Source organism: Coenobita brevimanus, chromosome 47, assembly GCF_032717465.1.
Source record: "Coenobita brevimanus isolate Jiangsu-jjx chromosome 47, ASM3271746v2, whole genome shotgun sequence".
NCBI lineage: Eukaryota > Metazoa > Arthropoda > Malacostraca > Decapoda > Coenobitidae > Coenobita > Coenobita brevimanus.
The window spans coordinates 13253342-13261360 of NC_137000.1; the positions used below are offsets into that span (position 1 = coordinate 13253342).

Consider the following 8019-nt stretch of genomic DNA (forward strand, 5'->3'; position numbering starts at 1 on the left):
GGCTCCACTCCATTGCCTCCCCAAGACAGGCCCTCATGCTCCGAGCCACAGCCCAGCACATCAGGCACAGTGGAGTCACCACTTGACGTGAGTTTGCGCCTCTCTTCAGAGTCGTCTGCAGTGGGTACGCCATCACCGCGACCCAGCGACGCACCCCTAGGTCACCTGCATGTGCTACTGTCAGACTCTGACAGTGATTAGACGCCAAGAACTTCTCCACTAGACCACACAGGAATTTACAGTGTTGTGCAGTGAAAAAAAGTAGTGCATAGTGTTAAGGAATTTGAGTTCTGAGTGAAAAGAGAAAGATTTAATGGACTGTCAATGTAACGTAAATTAACTAGAGTGTGTTTTTTTTAGAAAATGGTTTTATGAGTGGAAAGACAAAGTGCAGAGTGCAACACTTATTTCATTAAGGTACAATGGAGCGTAAGTAAGACAAGAGTCCGCAGTGTTAAGAGAATGGAATTCTGAGTGCAAATGACTAAGTTCTGTGCAAGACTTCATGAACAGTGTACTGCAAGTGCTTTAGGAACTCCTTCTTACTGTCAGAGTCTGAGAGGAGGCAGGTTATTCATCAAGATGGCCAGGGACTTGCTGTAAGTACCTAGAATGTTTCATATTGTACTGTACTGTATTTTCCATACTTACCTCTAACACCTCATTTCACTCTTTTATGTCCCTTATTGGTGTGAATAGTGTCTTAGGTGCTATGAATGTGCAGTAGGGAGGCGTTTTTCTGAGTCAGGCTAGGTTAAGGTCCACAACTACTAGTCCAGGAGCCAGGAACTTGTTGTAAGTACCCAGAATGTTTAATACACTCAATCCTTAAGTAACACGTGGTTGAGTAACACGTTTTTGTTCTAACGCGGTCAGCATAATGAGACAAGTCATGTCAACACGCGGAAAAACTCGAGCTCACGCGGGAAGTCAGCTGGCCTGGGGACGAAATTTGAAAGCCGCGCGCTATGACATCACCCTCTAACCTCTGGGTACATTTCCTGGGCGCATATTTCCATTCTGTATGGGTATTTATCTCAGTACCACAGCCAGCCACCTCAGCCAAATAGCCCTAGTGAGATGGGATAGGTTAGGGTAGGTTAGGTTGCTGAAATTTTGCCTGGGAAGCACAGTGGGCATATTTTCGTGAAAAACCTATGGTTAGTTTTGAAACGAATGGGCAAGCGTTGTTCCTGGCTGAGGGTTCCTGGTGGTTTTTATGAATACACATACAGAATGGAAATATATTTTCTGGGCAAACTCAAGGCCGAACGGTTTGACGAAATTTATGGGTTTCGGCAGTTTCAGGGGACAAAATGGAACAACAATGTATGCTAATCAGAAAAAAAAAAAAATCCTTGCGTTCTCATAAGTTACAGTTCAGTTCCACATTCTTCGTTTGATTTCATGCTTCCCAACACATTTTGGACCAACTGGGCATATGGTTATCAGTCCTTTCTCATGCCTCATCTAGTTCTTACCCACAATTATCATAGATTTTGCAGTTTTAAGGAACGAAATGGAACGAAAATGTTTGCTAATTAGAGGAAAAGTTACTCTTTCGTCCATGTGTTATCGTAGCGTTCAGTTCCACATTCTTCGTTCGATTTAATGGTTCCCAACACTTCCAACTAACTGAGCATACTGTTATCAATCCTTTCTCATGCTTCACCTAGTTCCACCCCACACTCATAATGGGTTTCGCAGTTTTGGGGGACGAAATGGAACAAAAATGTTTGCTAATTAGAAAAAAATACTTTCGTCTATGTGTTCTTGTTAGTGTTCAGTTCCACATTTTTCGTTCGGTTTCGTGCTTCCCAACACATTTAGGACCGACTGAGCATACGGCTATCAAATCCTTTCTCGCATCTCACAGACTCTACCTCACAGTCATATGGGTTTCGAGTTTTAGGAGACGAAACTGAACAAAAATGTTTGCTAATCACACACACACACACACACACAGGGAACCATCGGATGTAGACGTCCGGCACCGGCGCTCCATACCAGACCAACACGGCCAGTGGCAATACCTAAATTAGTATCTTTGAATGAGTCAAGCTCTGTACCAGGTTAGACTAAATGATTTTTCATTATTAAAAGGTAAAGAAAAAATAAGTTTAAATAAGACTGATTCAAACAACAAAGAACCAGGATGCGTTGAGTCAGCTGGGTTTGTTTATACTACAGCAACACGGGGAAAGTGTAAGTACATACTCTGTTCATTTAGTATTACAAAATGGATACATACTTCATTAAAACAAATTTGGAAAAGAAAAGGGATAAAAGTAAAAAGCAAAATCATGATTTCTACCAAGAACTGGTTGAAGTGGAGACTCACAATAGACTGGTTGAATGTTTACACAAACTAGAAATGGCTTTCAAAAATGAAATTGATGAAATAAAGAAGCAAATGCACTTGCAAAAGGAAGAGATAGAAAAACTAGGAAGGGAGGCCAATAAGAAAGACACAACCATCAGTGAACTAACAGTGGAACTGAGTACACTTAGGAAGAAAATGAGTGAAATGGCAAGTACAGTAGTCAATCACGAGAGTGTTATGGAAGAGTTAAAAAATGACACAGAGACAATTAGACAAGCAAGCAGTCTTATTGACCAGAGCAGTGATATTGAGGAGAAGATAACACAAGTGAATGAAGCTGTGCAAAGCTACAAAAATGATGTAGAAACCACGTATGCTGAAATGGTGAAAGTAAAGAAAGAAACAAGGGTGGAGGAAAAAAGCATTAAAAAGGAAGTGAAAAGAATAATCCAAAACAATCCAAAGTTAGTCAGAGATTCAGTAGAAATAAATAAATCAATAGTAATCACTGGTATAGAAGAGGAAGAAATTAAAAACAAGATCACTAGAGACAAAAAGGAGATGGCAAATGTAATGAGCTTACTGAAAGAAGTATCAGAGGAAATCTGTAGTAAAGACATAGAGGAACACAAAAGGTTAGGGAAATACGAGAAAAGCAAGACAAGACCTCTAAAGGTGACTTTCCAGAGTGTAAACACTGTGGAAGAGATACTAAAAAATGCAAAGAATCTTATGGAAAAAGAGGAGTTCAAAAATGTATGGATAAAAAGATGCCTAACACAAGAGGAACTGGAATTACTGAAAGAGAAAAGGGAGGAAGCAAAAACAAAAAATGAGGGAAGATCAGAAGAGGAGAAGAAGAAATTTTTTTACAAAGTAATAGGATTGCAGGTACGAAAGTGGTACACAAACAGGATGGACGAAAAAGGAGGAAGGTAGTAGAACCATGTCATGACAAGTATATAAACAAGATGATAAAGTTGATGTACTCAAATGTGGATAGAATGGTATCTAAATTACTAGAGATGAATGATTATGTCAGAGAAAATGAACCACAAATAATATGCCTAACTGAGACAAAATTAACACCAAGGATATCCAATGCCATACTAAACTTAGAGGAATACAATATATGGAGAAGAGACAGAAATTTAAAAAAAGGAGGAGGAATTATAATATTAACTAAGAAATATCTAAAAGTCAAGGAAATAAACCTAGATATACCGGTACCATCACAAGTAGAACTGATTGCAGTAGAGATCAACACATCTGAAGGTAAAGTAATTGTAGCCAATTTGTACATGCCACCCAGATCAAACACATGGGAAAGAGACGAATATGAGGACCTGGCAGAGAGTACAATTCAGAGTATAAGATCCTTGCTACATAAAATGGAAGAGAAATTGGAAAGAATTATACTAACTGGGGATTTCAATACAAATAAAAATTGGAATACTCTAGATATAAATAGCCAAGAAAGCTGTTGGGACCAAAAGCTCCTGGATCTCGTACAAGAGTTTTTCTTAACGCAACATGTGAGGGAAACCACTAGAAAAAGAGGACTTGATGTACCTTCAGTGCTAGATCTAATATTTACTGGGCAAGAAAATGACACTGACAGTTTAATTTATCACCCTCCACTCGGCAAAAGCGATCATGCAGTACTAAATTATAACTTCAGGATAGCATATGACATAGTAAACAGCAATGACAGTTACAAAAAGAGCCTAAACTATAAAAAGGGAAATTATCAAGACCTAAAGAAGTATTTCTTAGAAGTTGATTGGGAAAATGAGCTTAGAGGACAAGATTTAAATGCTGTATATAAAAAATTTTGTGAATTTTATGAAATAGGAGTCCAGAAGTACATCCCACAGCACAAAGAAGCAGATAAGAAAATACAGAAATGGTTCAATACAGAATATAAAAAATCAAAAGAAAGAAGAGATTTGTTGTGGAATAGATACAGAAGACACAATAGTGAAAGGGCGTATAATAATTACAAACAGGCGAGAAACGACTATACAAGAATAAGGAGGGAAGCCCAAAAACAGTTTGAGGAGGATATAATAAATAAAAGTAGTGATCAACCAAAGCTGTTTTACAGCTATATCAGAAGCAAAACCAAAGTAAAAGATATAATACAATCCATTACGGACGAGGGAATCACTTATACACATGAGAAAGATATTTGTGAAGCACTAAATAAGAATTTCCAATTAGTTTTTACAAAAGAAAAAATTTTGAGAGGGACTATGTGGAACACGCATGTCCACACATACTACCAGATATACAAATAGCAGAAAAAGTAATACAGGAGGAGTTAAGTAGATTAGACAGGGGAAAAGCAAGTGGTCCTGATGAAGTTTCATGTTGGGTGCTACGAGAATGTGCAAAGGAGTTAAGTAAACCATTATTTTTAATTTTCAAGAAATCCTTGAGTCAAGGGAAACTACCTGATATTTGGAAAAAAGCAAATATAGTCCCCTTATTCAAGAAAGGAAATAGACAAAATCCTCTCAACTACCGACCAGTATCACTGACCAGTGTTGTAAGCAAGGTATTAGAAAAACTTATAAGGAAAGCTTGGGTAAATCATCTAGAAGAACACAGTATGATAACAGAAAGACAGTTTGGTTTCAGAAAAGGAAAATCATGTGTTACTAATCTGTTGAGCTACTATGACAGAGTAACAAACACAATACAGGAAAGGGAAGGATGGGTGGACAGTATCTACTTAGATTTCAAGAAAGCTTTTGACACAGTACCACACCAAAGACTTTTATGGAAGCTGTACCATCAAGGAGGAATTCGAGGCAAACTGTTTTGTTGGATGCAAGACTTTCTCATAAAAAGAGAAATGAGGACAGTACTAAAAGGAAACTACTCATCATGGAAAGAAGTGACTAGTGGAGTACCATAGGGTTCGGTGCTGGCACCAATCATGTTTTTAGTGTACATAAATGATATAAACAGTAACACTGGAAATGAGAGCTATCTGAATATGTTTGCAGATGATGCAAAAATACAAAGGAGAATTACCAGCACAGACTCTTGTAGGGAGCTACAAGAAGAATTAAACTTCATGAATGGAGTAGTACATGGCAAATGGAATTCAATGTGGACAAGTGTCATGTAATCAAGTTTGGTAAAAGTGGAAAAAGACCTGATTGGGATTATAAGTTAGGAAATAAAACCCTATACACATCAGAAAGAGAGAAAGACCTAGGTGTGATTATCAATAACAGACTATCTCCGGCTGACCACATCAGCGAGAAGGTACGGAACCTTGCAAATATGAGAATAGCATTCACATACATAAATGAAGACATGCTAAGAAGGATAATAACATCATTCATTAGACCAACTCTGGAATATGCATCAATAGTCTGGAGTCCTCATCTCAAAAAGCATATAGACAAGATTGAAAAAGTTCAAAGGGCCGCTACAAGATGGATACGAAGCTTAAGGGACCTAAGCTACGAAGAAAGGCTAAATAAACTGAATCTACCAACACTACAGGAGAGAATGAAAAGAGGTGACATGATAATGCTATATAAGTGCATATCAGGGAAGGAGAAAATAGACATAAATGATTACTTAACATATGGAGAAGCATCAGCAAGAGGGCACTGCAAAAAACTGCATAAGGATAGGTGATAAAGACTTAAGGAAATTCAGTTTCCCAAACAGAGCAATTGATCAATGGAATGCACTACCGAATGAAATAGTGTGTGCCAAAACAATTCACAAATTTAAGGATATGTACGATAAATATGGTTTAAGACACGGGACAGTACGAGCTTGACTCATTCCTGTAAAGATACAATTAGGTAAGAACACACACACACACACACAAAATACTTCTGCTCGTGTAAGTGAGCATTCAGTTTCACATTCTTCGTTCTTTTTCCTGATAGTCTTATGTTTGTCGGATTACTTCTGGGAGGTAAATAAACGTTTCATACTAAATCTGTTTCCCCCGTCGTTTTAAGTTGTATTCCGCTGTCAACTTGTTTGACACATCAGGGTTACAGCGAAATTAGGGCCTGTCCTAACCTAAGTGTTTAACCTTGACCTAACCTAGCTTAACTATACCTTATAATTTAACCTAACCTAACGTAGCATCCAGTTGGGAAGTTGGGAGACGAAAATCGCCTTTGAGTACATCAAGACAATCATGTTATGGCTTAAGGAACGTGATGATAAAAAGTGGGAAATTTTTCAGCAGGAAAAGGTAATTTACCACCCTGAAAATAGTCAGAAAAATACAGAAAACAAACTGGAGGAATATGAACTGAATTGGTAAGGTTCTTCCACTGCTTTAAGCGTACAAATACCAAAATGGCAAAAGAAAAAAAGAAAAACCTTAGTATAAAAGAAAGCACCATCATAACGATTTGGAGGGACAGGGAGAAGATAAAGATCGTGCGTAGGAAGTGATGCAATCCTGGCAGCTGTGAAGGTTTATATGTTGTCCTGAAACTGACTGAGAAGCTTACAGGGCGTTATGTGGAGCGTCAGAGAAAGCAAACTCTCACTTTTACCCCTTTTTACCATCTTACCCCGCGTATTTACCTCCACCTATACGCACCATCAGGTAAAACACTGAAAGAGATATAACTGTTGTAATTAAAAACATCAGTGGTGTTAAAAATGGCATTAACAAAAACAGAAGTTGGACTGGGTCAACACCACCTCCACGAGTTCCCTTTTGTTGATACGTAGCTCCACGGTATTTTACTCCCGCCCCCTAACCCCAAAGTTGTTGACAAAGTTTCGCCTTCTCGTATCATGTGGCCTTCGGGAGAGACGTTAGGCTGTATAGTTAGACTAAAATTTACGGGTCTGGCTGTTTTAGGGAACAAAATGGAGCGAAAATGTTTGCAAACCAGAAAAAAGGTACTCTTTCATCCACGTGTTCTCCTGAGTTAGCATTCCGTTTCATATTCTTCATTCGGTATCGCTTTTCCCAACACATTATTCTTCGTTCGGTATCGCTCTTCCCAACACATTACTCTTCGTTCGGTATCGCTCTTCCCAACACATTACTCTTCGTTCGGTATCGCTCTTCCCAACACATTTCGAACTGATTGAGCAGTTTAGCCGTATGTTTAGTTTATCAGAAATGTGTTGGGAAACGCGATATCAAACGAAAAATGTGAAACTGAACGCTAACTCACGAGAACACACGGATTAAAGTAATTTTTTCTTGTTAGCACAAATTTTCGTTCTATTTCGTACTCTAAAACTGCCAGACCCATAAATTTTTGCCTAACCATATGGCCTAAGGTCTCTCCTGAAAGCCACATGATATGAGAGAAGGCGAAACTTTGACAACAACATTGGGGTTGGGGGATGGGAGGAAAATACCGGGGAGCTACGTATCAACAAAAGGGTACCCATCGTTTCGTTTTCGTTTCGTTTTCGTTTCGTTTTTAAAGGCTCCAACATGCTTGCATGTGTCGGCCTTGGTCACCTAATGGCGGCTCTCCATGCTGCACGATCCACTGCAGCCTCCCTGTTCAGTCCCTTAACCCTAAGGTCACACTTAATGACCTCATCCCATGTCTTTCTCGGTCTACCCCTCATAACCCCACCCCCAATATTAACACTTCTCACCTTCCTCACCCAACTATCATCCCCCATCCTCTCCACATGTCCAAACCACCTCAATCTACCTCTCCTCATCACAA

The 8019-nt window shown here is 38.9% G+C and overlaps 1 pseudogene across 1 annotated transcript in view; it reads right to left on the reverse strand.

The window, feature by feature from the left end:
* LOC145398944 (uncharacterized) overlaps nt 1–7229 on the reverse strand; it is a 93031-nt pseudogene extending 85802 nt beyond the window's left edge. The window contains exon 1 of the transcript XR_013897217.1: nt 7216–7229. The product of XR_013897217.1 is annotated as an uncharacterized LOC145398944 (transcript). The remainder of the gene's footprint in view (nt 1–7215) is intronic.
* Between the last annotated feature and the right edge of the window lie 790 nt (nt 7230–8019).